At 39.5% G+C, this 13,432-nt stretch overlaps 1 protein-coding gene across 1 annotated transcript in view; it reads right to left on the reverse strand.

Moving 5' to 3' along the window:
- Window positions 1-13,432, reverse strand: part of LOC140463465 (regulator of G-protein signaling 10-like) — a 35,470-nt gene that overhangs the window by 13,592 nt on the left and 8,446 nt on the right. The window lies entirely within an intron of this gene.

Consider the following 13,432-nt stretch of genomic DNA (forward strand, 5'->3'; position numbering starts at 1 on the left):
TACTTGTTAAAAGTCCACCAGTCGCCTCAGAAAATTTACCCAAAACGTGACAGAAATGAATATATCTTGAACTCAACAAAGAATCGCAAAATCTCATGATGGAGTCAATTTCTTTTGATTCAAAGTCACTTAATTTGAATGATCACGTAACTGGAATTTCTTTCAGTGTTAAATGCCAATTTGTTAATGAAATTGCTATGTGTTAGCCTAAGCGTTTTGATAAGTTTGTACATGTTTAGTGTGATTTTTATTTAAATAAAAGTGGAGTGGGGGTATTCTGAAAGAGGGTTAATTGGTATCCTGATTATGGCATCTTTAGGTTCCAAGAAGTACCCATGTGATGTGAGGTTACCATGGAAATAAACAGCAAAGAAGCAAAGGGTAAGTAGAAAGTTAATTGCAATGATATTGGCTCAGCCTTTGTTTTCTGCTTGGCAGTTCAGATCACATTGCCATTTGTGTAAAGAGTGAACAAGCAAGATTTGCCGTCAATGGAACAGTTTTCTCTTTGTCAGTCTTTGAACAGATTCTAATGTTGAAGTGAGTTTCTGTGAATAAAGCATACTATCAATGTTAAACCATTAGAAAGAGCTGAAGACAGAGAGGGCAACAAATTAAAGATAGGACAAGACCACTTGCTGCTGTTTCAGTATTGCCAGAGCTCACCAACCATGCACGGAAATCAGAGAAAAAAAGTCTCTGGAGATTGCGTACCATCAGGACTGTCATGATTCAGATGGAAATGACTCGTATTCATGCATCTTGTCAGTGGCAACTACGTTCAAAGATTTTGAATGGAATAGGGCACTGCTGAATGCAAAATCAGGGGCTGAAATGATTGAGTGAGAGAGATCCTAGCCCAACTCGGAAAGACTGAGAGATTGCAGAGAGTTGTGTGCGTGTAGGAAGTATCGCAAGTGCCTGAAGCTACGTCTTTTTTAATTCACTTATGGGACATGGATGCCACTGACTGGCCAGCATTTACTTCCTGTTCCTAGTTGCCCGTAAGAAGTTGGTGATGAGCTGCTTTCCTGAATCCCGCAGTCCATGTGCTATAGGTAGACCCAAAATGCAGTAAGGGAGGGAATTCCGTCAGTAAAGAAACAGCGATGTATTTCCAAATCAGGATGGTTGAGTAGCTTGGAAGCAGTTGGTGGTGTTCCCATGTGTCTCCTGTCCTTGTCCTTCTAGACAGAAGTGTCCTGGGTTTGGAAGGCGCTGTCAAAGTATTTTAGCAAAGCATCTTGTAGATAGTATATACTGCTGCTACTGAATTTGTGGTGAGAGGGAATGGATGCTTTGGGATACGATGCTTTGTCCTGGTGGTGTCAAGCTTTGCTGGAGCTGCATTCATCCAGGCAAGTGGGGTGTATTCCATCACACTCTTGATTTGTGCCTTGTAGGTGATGGACAGGCTTTCGAGAGTCATTAAGTGAGTTACTCACTGCAGTATTTCGAGCTCTTCGAACTGCTGTATTTATGTGGCAAGTCCAGTAGAGTTTCTAGTGAATGGTAACCCCAGGGATGTTGACAGTAGAGAATCCAGTTATGGTAATACCATTCAATGTCATGGGGCAGTAGTTAGATTGTGTCTTTTTTGGTGGTCATTGCCTGGCAATTATGTAGTGCAGATATTACTTGCCACTTGTCAGCCCAAGCCTGAATATTGTCCAGATCTTATTGCATTTGAATACGGACTTTTTCAGGATCTGTGGAGTTGTTGAACATTGTGCAATTATCAGCAAATATCCCCATTTCTGACCTGATGATGGAAGGAAGGTCATTGCTGAAGCAGCTGAAGATGGTTAGGCCTAGGACACTACCCTGGGGAACTCTTGCAGAGATGTCCTGGAGCTAAGATGACTGACCTCCAACAAGCACCACCATCTTCCTATATATTTCAACTGACAGAGAATTTTAACTCTGAGACCCATTGATTCCAATTTTGCTTCTTGATGCCACACTCAGTCAAATGTGACCTTTTTGTCAAGGCTTGTCATTCTCACTGCATGTCTTGAATTCCTCGATTTTGTCCATGTTTGAACCAAGGTTGTAAAGAAACCACGACCTGAGTGGCCCTTGTGGAACCCAAATGCAGTGTCGATGAGCTGGTTTTTGCTGAGCAAGTGTTGCTCAGTAGTTCTGCTGATAACACCTTCCATCACTTTATTGAAGATCATGAGTAAACTAATGATGGTTTGGTAATTGGACAGTAATTAGACAGGTTGGATTTGTCCTGCTTTTTGTATACAGTACATACCTTTTCAATTATCCACATTGTCAGGTAGATGTCGGTGTTGTAAGTGTACTAGAAGAGCTTGGCTAGGGTAGTGGCAAGTCTGGAACACAGGTTTTCAATACTATTGCCAGATGTTGTCAGGACTCATAGCCTTAGCAGTATCTAGTACCTCCAATCATTTCTTGGAGTGAATTGAAACAGCATGAAAGATGAGGCATGAAATGTTATATTGACCAGTTAAAGCAAAGTTTATATAACTTAAAGTGAAATATCCTTCACTTCTTAATTAATGCTTATTTCAGTTATTTGCTATAGTAAAAGTCTTACAATAAATTAGTAAGTGAAATCTTGCCTATTGATTTTCCCTTGAATTGGCATAGTGGAGATTTCTTTATTTTAATTATCATTTTACCTACAGATACAGTTCCCACTTTCTTCTTTTTTTCAACCATATTTTCCTGGATAAATGTTTCATTGGATTTTATCACTATCATTCCATCACAAGTAAATAAGAGGAGTGACTATGAGAAATGGTGGGGACAGATGTAAAGTCATTTGGACTAGTAATCCAGAGACACATTCAAATGCTCTGGGGAACATGCATTCATGGCAGCTGGAATTTTAATACAGTAACTAAATTTCCAATATAAAACAAGCCTTAGTAATGGTAAGCATAAAACAATCATCTATTAACCAACCCCAGTTGGTTCACTAATGATCTTTAGGAAAGGACATATTCAGTAGAGAGTGGTGAATGCAATTGCTATACTGGTTGCAAAATTCAGGTAGATCCAAAATGTCCAAAGAACTCAGCATGCAGTCATCTAGGCCATAAATTATCTGAATGGGAGCTAGTCAAAAAGACAATCAGAACAGTGGCTGGGAGGGAAAACCCACAACACACTGTAGCTATGGCAGATGGGATATCACAGTGATATGGTGGGAAATGTAATGTGTGAGGCTGCAATCAGAAGGTGACAGGTTTATTTGATGGACAAGACTAAGTTCTCCTGCTCCTCCTGGATCTCAAGCAGAGCAAAAAAAAATTTATATTGGAGTTTACACCTCTCACCTCACTGTCATCACTGTTTCCTGCCGTTTGAGAAATTCTTACAATACCGGTGAATTGTAAATCAACTACTGAACTGCATAGTGGTAGCCCAATTTAAATATGCTGATTAAGTATACTCAGATGTATGAAATTCACTACCATGAAAACGACTGAGCACATGCCATGGTCACATTTCTTGTATTTTGCAATTTAACTCCCAATTATCATGAAACCCAACAGTCTAGTCAAAGGAAAACCAGAGTGGTTTTACCCTTCTGCACAAGTAGAGGCTACAAGGAAGAGTGTTGGTTGGTAAGTGGTAGGTAAGGCCAGGTAAATATTTACAACTCTTATCATTTATATTTTGTAAGATATTCTTGTGGTTAGTTTCTAATGACTGTATTCTGTGACAACAAGGAACAGGAAAGAAGTATCTTAGAGAAACTGATATTATTTGATATTAAGCATCTTCCAAAAGGTTTAATTCACAGGGGGCAGGTCATGCAGGGAAGCTCAAAGCCATGGTGTGCTCCTCCTGCTCTATGTGGAAAATCAGGCGCATTTCCAGTATACAGGACCAGCATCTGTGCAAGAAATATATGCAGCCGCTATTCCTTGAAGCCCAGCTTTCAGAACTGGAGCAGTGGCTGCAGACACAGTGGGGTATTCGCAAAACTAAGAGAAACATGGATAGCACACATAGAAAGGTAGTCACACTTCAGGCTAAGATTCCACAGGCAGAACAGGAATGGGTGACAGTCAGGCAGAGTGAGAGATCTAGGCAGACACTGAAAGAATCCCCTGTGGCTATTCCCCTGAAGAGATATATTGTTTTGAATACTGTTGAAGGGAATGGCCTCTCAGTGGAAAACAGCAACAACCAAACTCGTGGCACCATGGTTAGCTCTGCTGCACAGGGAAGGAGCAAAAAGTGTGGAAATGCACTACTTGTAGGGGATTCAATAATAAGGAGAATAGACAGGCGTTTCTGTGGGCCGCAAATGAGACTCCAGGATAGTGTGTTGCCTCCTTGGTGCTTGGTTCCAGGACGTCTCAGAGAAGCTACAGGACATCCTGGAGGGGAGGGTGAACAACCAGTAGTTGTGGTAGACACTGGTACAAATAATATAGACCAAAAAAAAGCAGAAAATAGGGAGTTATGAAGTGAGCTGAAAAGTAGGACCTCAAAAGGTAGTGATCACAGGATTAAAAACAGTGTCATGTATTAGTCAGTTTGGAATTAAAAAGATATATTGACCAAAGTGATGGTGTGAGAGGGACGGTTTCAGAGTCCTGGGGCATTGGGGACTAACACTGGAGAGGTGAGACCAAAGTTACACCTGGGCAGGACTGGGGCTGATGTGATAGGGGGAGTATTTGCTCAGGTGGTTTTGGAGGGTTTAAACTAAATTGGCAGGGGTTGGGAACCTATGCAAGGTGTCAGAGAAAGGGGAATTAAGGATAAGAACGAAAGACAGAAACGGGAATAAGAGAAGTGATATGCAAAGGAATCAAAGACCAGAATCAAACAAGGACACAGTAAGAAAATTATGGGAATGGGATAAGGAACATTAAAAAGACAAGATTTAAGGCTTTGTGTCTGAACTCATGGAGCATTTGAAACAAGGCAGATGAATTAACTAAGCAAGTAGATATGAATGATATCATATAGTTGAGATTATGGAGACACAGCTGCAGGGTGACCAAGGGTGGAAACTGAATATCCTTGGATATTCTGTATTTGTTAGGGACTGACAAAAAAAAAGGTGGTGGAGTTGCATTACTGGCTAGAGATAATATAAATACAATACTGAGGGAAGATTTTAGCTCAGACAATGTAGGATCTGTGTGGGTAGAACTGAGAAATATCAAAGGGCAAAAAACATTAGCAAATGTGAAACATATATCACCAAACTGTACTAGTGATGTTGGGAACGGCATTAAGCAGGAAATCAGAGATGCAGGCAGTAAAGGAATATCTGTAATTATGAATGACTTTAATCTGCATAAAGATTTGGTGAACCAAATTAGTCACACAGTGTACAGGATATTTTTTTGGAGCAATATGTTGAGGAACCAACTAGAGAATAAGCCATCGAGGACTGAGTATTGCAGAATAAGAAAAAAAAATTGGCAATGTAATTGTAAGAGCCCCCTCTTGGGATGAGTAACCACAAAATGATAGAATTCTTCTTGAAGTGGTCGATTCTGAGACTAAGATTCTGAATCATAATAAGAGAATCTACAAGGCATGAGTCAGCTATGATGGATTGGGAAGTGTTGCTAAGAGGAGTGACAGTGGATAAGCAATGGCAAACTATAGGTACGTAAAGAAGAAAAAACTGGTGAAAACTAATTTAGGTCCATTACATTCAGAAACGGGGTAATTTATAATGGGAAGAAAGAAATGGTTGATCAACTAAATTCATACTTTGCTTCTGTCTACACAATAATGTACCAGAATTGAAGGAATAAACAGGATTTAGTAAGAGGGAGAAACTGAAACAAACCTGTATTAGTGAAGAAAATATTTTGGAGAAATTGATGCGATTGAATGTTGATAAATTCCCAGGCCTGATAATTACAGCCCGGAGTACTTAAGGAAGTGCCCTAGAAATAGGGGATGTATTGCTGCGTGGTCATTTTAGAGTCATAAAGTCATGGAGATATACAGCACGGAAACAGACCCTTTGGTCCAACTTGTCCATGCCGACCAGATATCCCAACCCAATCTAGTCCCACCTGCCAGCACCTGGCCCATATCCCACCAAACCCTTCTTATTCATATACCCATCCAGATGCCTTTTAAAAATATTGCAGTTATACTAGCCTCCAGCACTTCCTCTGGCAGCTAATTCCATACACTTACCACCCTCTGCATGAAAAAGTTGCCCCTTAGGTCTCTTTTATATCTTCCCCCTCTCACCCTAAACCTATGCCCTCTAGTTCTGGACTCTCGCACCCCAGGGAAAAGATTTTATCTATTTATCCTACCCATGCCCTTCATGACTTTATAAACCTCTAGAAGGTCACCCCTCAGCCTCCGACACTCCAGGGAAAACAGCCCCAGCCTATTCAACCTCTCCCCATAGCTCAAATCCTCTATCCCTGGCAACATTCTTGTAAATCTTTTCTGAACACTTTCAAGTTTCACAACATCCTTCCGATATGAAGCACGCAATATTCCAAAAGTTGCCTAACCAATGTCCTGTACAGCTGCAACAATAACCTCCTGACTCCTGTATTCAATACTCTGACCAATAAAGGAAAGCCTACCAAATGCCTTCTTCACTATCCTATCTACCTGTGATTCTACTTTCAAAGAGCTATGAACCTGCACTCCAAGGTCTCTTTGTTCAGCAACACTCCCAAGGATCTTGCCATTAAGTGTATAAGTTCTGCTAAGATTTGCTTCCCCAAAATGCAGCACCTCACATTTATCTAAATTAAACTCCACCTGCCACTTCTCAGCCTACTGGCCCATCTGATCAAGATCCCGTTGTAATTTGAGGTAACCTTCTTCACTGTCCACGAAGATTCTTTAAACTCCATAACAGTTCCTACAAATTGGAGGGTAGCTAATGTAACCATACTATGTAAAATGAAAGTAGAGAAAAAATAGGGAATTATAGACCAGTGTGTTTGACATTGGCAGTGGGGAAGAAACTAGAGTTCATTATCAAGGATTCTACAGAGAGTACCTAGAAAACTATGGCAGAATCAGGCACAGTCAGCATGGTTTTACAAATAGGGAAATCATACTTGACAAATTTGCTGGAATTCTTCCAGGATATAAGTAATAGAATTGATTGGGAGAGCCAGAGGATGTGGTTAATTTGGACAAGTAGACGGCTTTTGTCAAAGTTCCACATAGGCGATTGTATAAAGTTAAAGCGGATGAGATTGGGAGTAAAGTCATGAGATGGATAAAAAAATTGGCTAGCAGACAGAAAACAAACAGAAGGAATAAATGGGTCTCTTTCTGAATGGCAGGCAGTGACTAGTGGGGTATCACAGGGATCAGGACCCCAGCTATTTACAATATATGTTAATGATTTAGATGAAGGAACTAAATGTAATATCTCAATATTTGCAGATGAGGCAAAGCTTGGTGGAAGGGTGAGCTGTGAGGAGTATGCAGAAAGATTGCATTGTAATTTGGACAGGCTGACTGAGTGGGCAAATGCATGGCAGATACAGTTTAATGTGGATAAATGTGAGGTTTGGTAGCAAAAACAGGAAGTCAAATTATTATTTGAATGGCTGTAAATTAAGAGAGGGGAATTTTGGAAGAGACTGGGATATCCTTGTGCATAAATTGCTGGAAGTAAGCATACAGGTGTGGCAAGCAATAAAGAAAGCAAACTGTATGCTGGTCTTCATTGCAAGAGAATGAGAGTAGAAGAATAGAGATGTCTTGTTGCAATATATAAGGCATTGGTGAGGCTACATCTGAAGTATTGTGTGTAGTTTTGGTTCTCATCAGATGGAGGATGTTCTTGCTAAAGAGACAGTGCAGCGAAGGTTTACCAAATTGATTCCTGGAATGGCAGGACTGTCAATATGAGGAGAGATTCAGTCAATTAGGATTGTATTCACTAAAGTTTAGAAGAATGAAGGGGGGGAATCTCATAGAAATCTATAAAATTCTAAAAGGACTTGACAGGTTAGATGCAGAAAGTACTTTCCTAAAGGTGGGAGAGTGTAGAATCAGGGATCATAGTTTAAGGATTAGGGATAAACCTTTTAGGACTGAGATGAGGAGAAATTTCTCCACCCAGAGAGTGGTGAGCATGTGGAATTCACTACCACAGAAAGTGGTTGAGGCCAAAACATTACATATTTTCGAAAAGGAGGTATATTTAGCTCTTGTGGCTAAAGTGATCAAAGGATTTAGTGTATTGAGCTGGATGAGCAGCCATGATTATATTGAATGGCAGAGCAGGCTTGAGAGGTCAAATGGCCTACTCCTGCTCCCACCATCTACGTTTCAAGACAGAGAATTGAAAACATGCCAGTTATTGATCTTTTGTGATCCCAAAGCCATGCATAACCATAATTTAACTGTAATATATATATATCACACACACATATATAGCAAATCACAATCACATCCAAGGGTTTTATGTAATTTTGTTTGAACATTACATATAATTTTAACGACAATATAATAGATGAAGCAGATCAGACACATTCACATTTATTGGCAACCTTCAAATGTATCTGATAATAAACATCTGAAGACAATTGCACATCCAACCAATATCCACGTAAAATTATTTAAGAGGGCCAAGATTTAGGGGTCTGAAATAGAATCAAAAGTAAAGGCAAAGATAGTATTTTCATACCACTTTGGATTTTGTTTTTTTTTAATAGTCGCTCCTATCTAAATATTTGCCAAGTGCAGAAAAAAAACTCTCCACTTTCTTTACTGCAAGGCATACAGTTAAAAATTTATTTTTGTGGACTGGCTGCCTTGTCAACAGGATATAAAAAGAAATGACAGTGGAGAGTGGTTCACAATAATAATCATGCCAGTTGACTCACCACAAGCTCTAGAGGGGAATGAAAATTGTCTTGTTCATACTAGCATAACCATGTAGGTGGCTTCTCTTTCGAACTGGAAGGAAAACCTCAGGATAAAGGAAGACCCACAGAAATACAGTTAAGACCTACCAACTGAGATTCCAAAGATTCAGTCATCCATACAAGTTCCTGATTAACCACTTTCAACAAGAATTCATAATGCACTGAAATCGATATTATAGAACTCAAGAAACAAATATTTTCTACCATCAGTTTTCAAAATTATGCCTTGCAGGAATACAACACTACTTTAAAGAGCAACCACAAAGAACTCTGTTTATAGCACAGTCTAAAAGAAGGGAAAAAAGTCATACATTAACAAATTATGAAGATAGCATTCAAAAAAATACAACAACCATCCTGAGACAAACTAAATCATAACTGAACAAAGCAAATCTGGGGCTAAAAGCTTTTAAACCCCAAGTAGGGCAGATGCCTAAATTCATATCACTTGCCATAGTAGTTTGTCAACTCGGTGAGATTAAGGCCTATTGTTTGTGACCAACTTGTTGTAAATTGCCATAGAGACCAATAACTCTTAAAAAGATATTTGATCAAACAAAAAGGTTTCAAATTTTAATACATGTAACAAACTGAAACACATTGACTAAACAACTATTTTGCAAGCAACCGTTACCCTAAACTACAAACAAAAAACTCCCCATTAACATTTTAGCATGATCGAAGATCTTCTGCTATAGTTATACTTTACACTGTCTCTTAAGAAGACACTCAATTTTCCCAGAACCAACAAAAACTATTCTCCTCTCCTTTCAGCCTGTTTCCTTTTCCCTTCCCAGCTGGGTTTCTTTTTAATCGCAGAAGTGAGTTTCAATGAAGGATTACATGGAGATTCCTTCCCCTGAGCCAATTTATCAGCTTCCCTTAAATTCTCATAAATTCAGTGTCTTCAGTCTGAGCTCAAGCTACCATCTATGCTCTGTATGCTGAACAGTAAGTTCTTCATTTTCACTGCTTCAGATGCAAGGCTGCCTATCTCCATTTTCTGCTCTCTGTCTTTCAGATGGCTGCAGACTTACTTATGTGTCTGAGTTTGGGCCCCATGGTATTATCATGGGTTCAAATATCACCATGGCAGATGATGGAATTTGAATTCATTAAAAATCTGGGAAGTAAGACTCCAATGATGATCATGAAACCATTGTTCCTTTTGGAAAATCCCATCTGGTTCACTCATGCTCTTTGGGAATGAAATTGTTATTCTTACCTGGTTCAGCATATGTGTGACTCCAGACCCTGGCTGACACTTAACTACCCTCTGGGCAATTAAGGATGGGTAATAATGCTGGCATAGCCACATCCCAGAAATGAATTTTAAAAAGTTAAAGGATATCTTAAAATCCCAGAAATCTGAAACTACTGTGGGTTTCTATCTTTCCCTTCCAAAAGTTTATTTCCATGGCAACCTGAGTCAAATGGACCAAGTGTTCAGGTAGAAATGCTAATTAGCTGTCCTCTGGAATTCTATTATGACTTGGAATTCCTGAAATGTCCCTGTGAGGCTTGGACACTGACGGTGAACCCACAGTCAGCATAATGCTTTAGCATTGTCCACAGGTGTGAACATCTAGCTCCGGCTTTCCAGCAAGAGAACCTGAAAGCTCGCCTCCACCACAACTTCATCTTTAACAATAAAGCCTTTAGAGTTTGTTGTCAAGCAGAGTTCAGAGCAAGGCACTTAAATCTTTCCATTCCAATTTAAATTTAAAAAGCAGCACCAAAATATAACAACTGTTTAAACCTTGTATTTATAACAAACTGGATTTTTAAAATCAGCTTAGAAATGTAAGTGGTACGGGCTGTCAGCAGTAAGCCTGAGAACTGGTACTTCAGGACATCCCTGCCTGCTTGCCTTCGGCTGCAGCAGTGAGCTGCCCTTCCTCCTCCGCATGATGGCCCAGATGCTAAAGATATCTTTTATGTTAAAGTTCAAAATATTGGATGGAAAATCATAGCCCAAAGTCTGTTACCCACACAATGCTGATTTCTGAGCCCACATTCCATCAAGACATTGGGGTCGTGAAACTCATACAGAATATCCTGCCCCTAGTCCACTCAGAGCTAAAGCATACGTAGTGTGTTACATTGGTCACAATATTGGTAAAAATGGAGCATCAATTTTCAACTTCAATCATCTGATTTTTAATATATGGGACCCTTCATAGGTTTACAATGGTTTTAAAAAAAGAAAAACATTGACTTAAGATGGCTACACTGATCACCAAACTACCAGAGGTTGAGCCAGTTCATAAAACCATCAAAAAAAGACCTAGCCTTAATTAAAATTAACATATTACCCAAATAACTGAAAACAAGTTATTCAGTTTTTTTGTCCCCTATTTGATTTACATCATTTAAAAATTTATTTTATAAACATATGATTGCCAATCTGGGAAGTTGATTTGCAGACATTTTGTTCCCTGTCGAGGTGACATCTTCAGTGCTTTGGACCCTCCTGTGAAGCGCTGCAGTACTGTGTCTTCTGGGATTTAATTAGTTCAGTTCCTGCTGCTTTCGGTTACCGGTTCCAGTTGTTCGTTGTAGTGGCCGGTATATGAGTCTAGATTTATGTGTTTGTTGATGGAGTCTGTGGATGAGTGCCATGCCTCTAGAAATTATCTGGCAATCCTGAACTACAAAAGCAACCACTTAAACATACACAACAGAAGCTGCATTAGGACCCTGTTCAAAAGGGCTACAATGCACTGCAGCACTCCCAACCTGCGAAGCGAAGAAGAGAAGAAGAGAAGAATACCTCTACAGAGTCTTCACCAAGAACAGATAATCCCACAACTTCATCCACAGATGCCTAACAGACAAACAAAACAATGACCCAACACACTGACCACACTACCTTATATAAAAAACGTCTGAGCTGACAGCCAGATTTCTTCGACCATTTGGATTCACGACAGTCCATAAACTGACAGCCATGTTCAGACTGGATTAGTGGTGCTGGAAGAGCTCAGCAGTTCAGGCAGCATCCAACGAGCAGCGAAAATCGACATTTCGGGCAAAAGCCCTTCAATTTATTCCTGATGAAGGGCTTTTACCCGAAACGTTGATTTCGCTGCTCGTTGGATGCTGCCTGAACTGCTGTGCTCTTCCAGCACCACTAATCCAGTATTTGCTTTCCAGCATCTGCAGTTATTGTTTTTATCTAGCCATGTTCAGACAACAACTCATCAGACAAAAGACTCTCTACCCATCATATGCAAGACAAACATAAAATTTACAAGGCTCTACGCAAAGACTGCATGAAACACACTGGGCAAACAAACGAACAGCAATTTGCATCAACGAGTACCAACTAGCCATGACTAACCGTCCCTAGTAGCTAAAGAAACAGGTGACAAGCATCACAAATTTGATTGGGACAACACAACAATCATAGGACAAGCTAAACAGAGAACAGCCAGAGAATTTCTCGAGGCATGGCACTCATCCACAGATTCCATCAATAAACACATAGATCTAGACCCATATATTGGCCACTACAATGAACAACTAGAACCAGCAACCAGAAGCAGCAGGAACAGAACATACCCACAATCACAGAAACAGGCACCTGAGCTACAAATCTTAACACAAATCTTGAATAAATATATGAATTAGAAGTATTAGGCCATTTGGTCCCTTGATCCTGTTCTACATGGCCAGTCTATTTGCATTTTTAAGTCCACATTTCCATCTACCACCCTCCCCAAAGATCTTTGATTCCCTTGCCAATCAAGAATCTGTTTACCTCCATTGTAAAAAATATTCATGATTTTGCCTCCATTATACTGGGATGAATGACTCAACTGCAGATTATCCAGTTTGAAAGAAACAATGAAGCCAGACATATTAAAATGCATTTCAGGCAACAGCTTTTAGTCAGAGCAGAAAGATGAATAATAGATTTGTAACAGCAGAACTGGAAAGTATTTTTTCTCTCTCCCTCCCTCCCTCAGGCTTTGGAAGTTAATGCCAGCGAAAAGTGAATTGGAGAAACATCTATTCATCAGGAATTCAAATAAATTTCACAACTGCAGAGAATACAAATAATCAATTAACCAATTGTAGTCTTGGTTTAAAATGAACGGAGCTAATTCACCCTTCCTTACCCAGCCATAACAAAATGTTCCAATTCATCATGCACTACCCAGCTGTGCAAATCTTTTTTAAAAGTAAACAAATATTTCTCTAAATTTCCCTTTTAAGAAATGGATTTATCTGCCTTTGACAGTTTTTATTTTCAATTTGATCAATCTCTAAGTCTTCATTCTGCAGTCAACTGATATCACTTCCTGAAGACTGTTCCTCATTTACTTCAATAATTGGGGGATGTAGACATAGAGTGGTTAAGTCGTCAGTTGGCTATTAATGTAGACATCTATAGGAATAATTTGTTAGAACGCAAATTTAAATTCCATCTCAGCCGTTTAAGATTTGAGTTAATTAAAATATTACCAAGAACTACCACAAAAAATGATCATGGAACTACCAGATTATGATTAAAAACTTAATGGGTTAATTCATACCATTCAAGGAGA

This window comes from Chiloscyllium punctatum, chromosome 38 (assembly GCF_047496795.1).
Source record: "Chiloscyllium punctatum isolate Juve2018m chromosome 38, sChiPun1.3, whole genome shotgun sequence".
In the NCBI taxonomy this organism is placed as follows: Eukaryota; Metazoa; Chordata; class Chondrichthyes; order Orectolobiformes; family Hemiscylliidae; genus Chiloscyllium; species Chiloscyllium punctatum.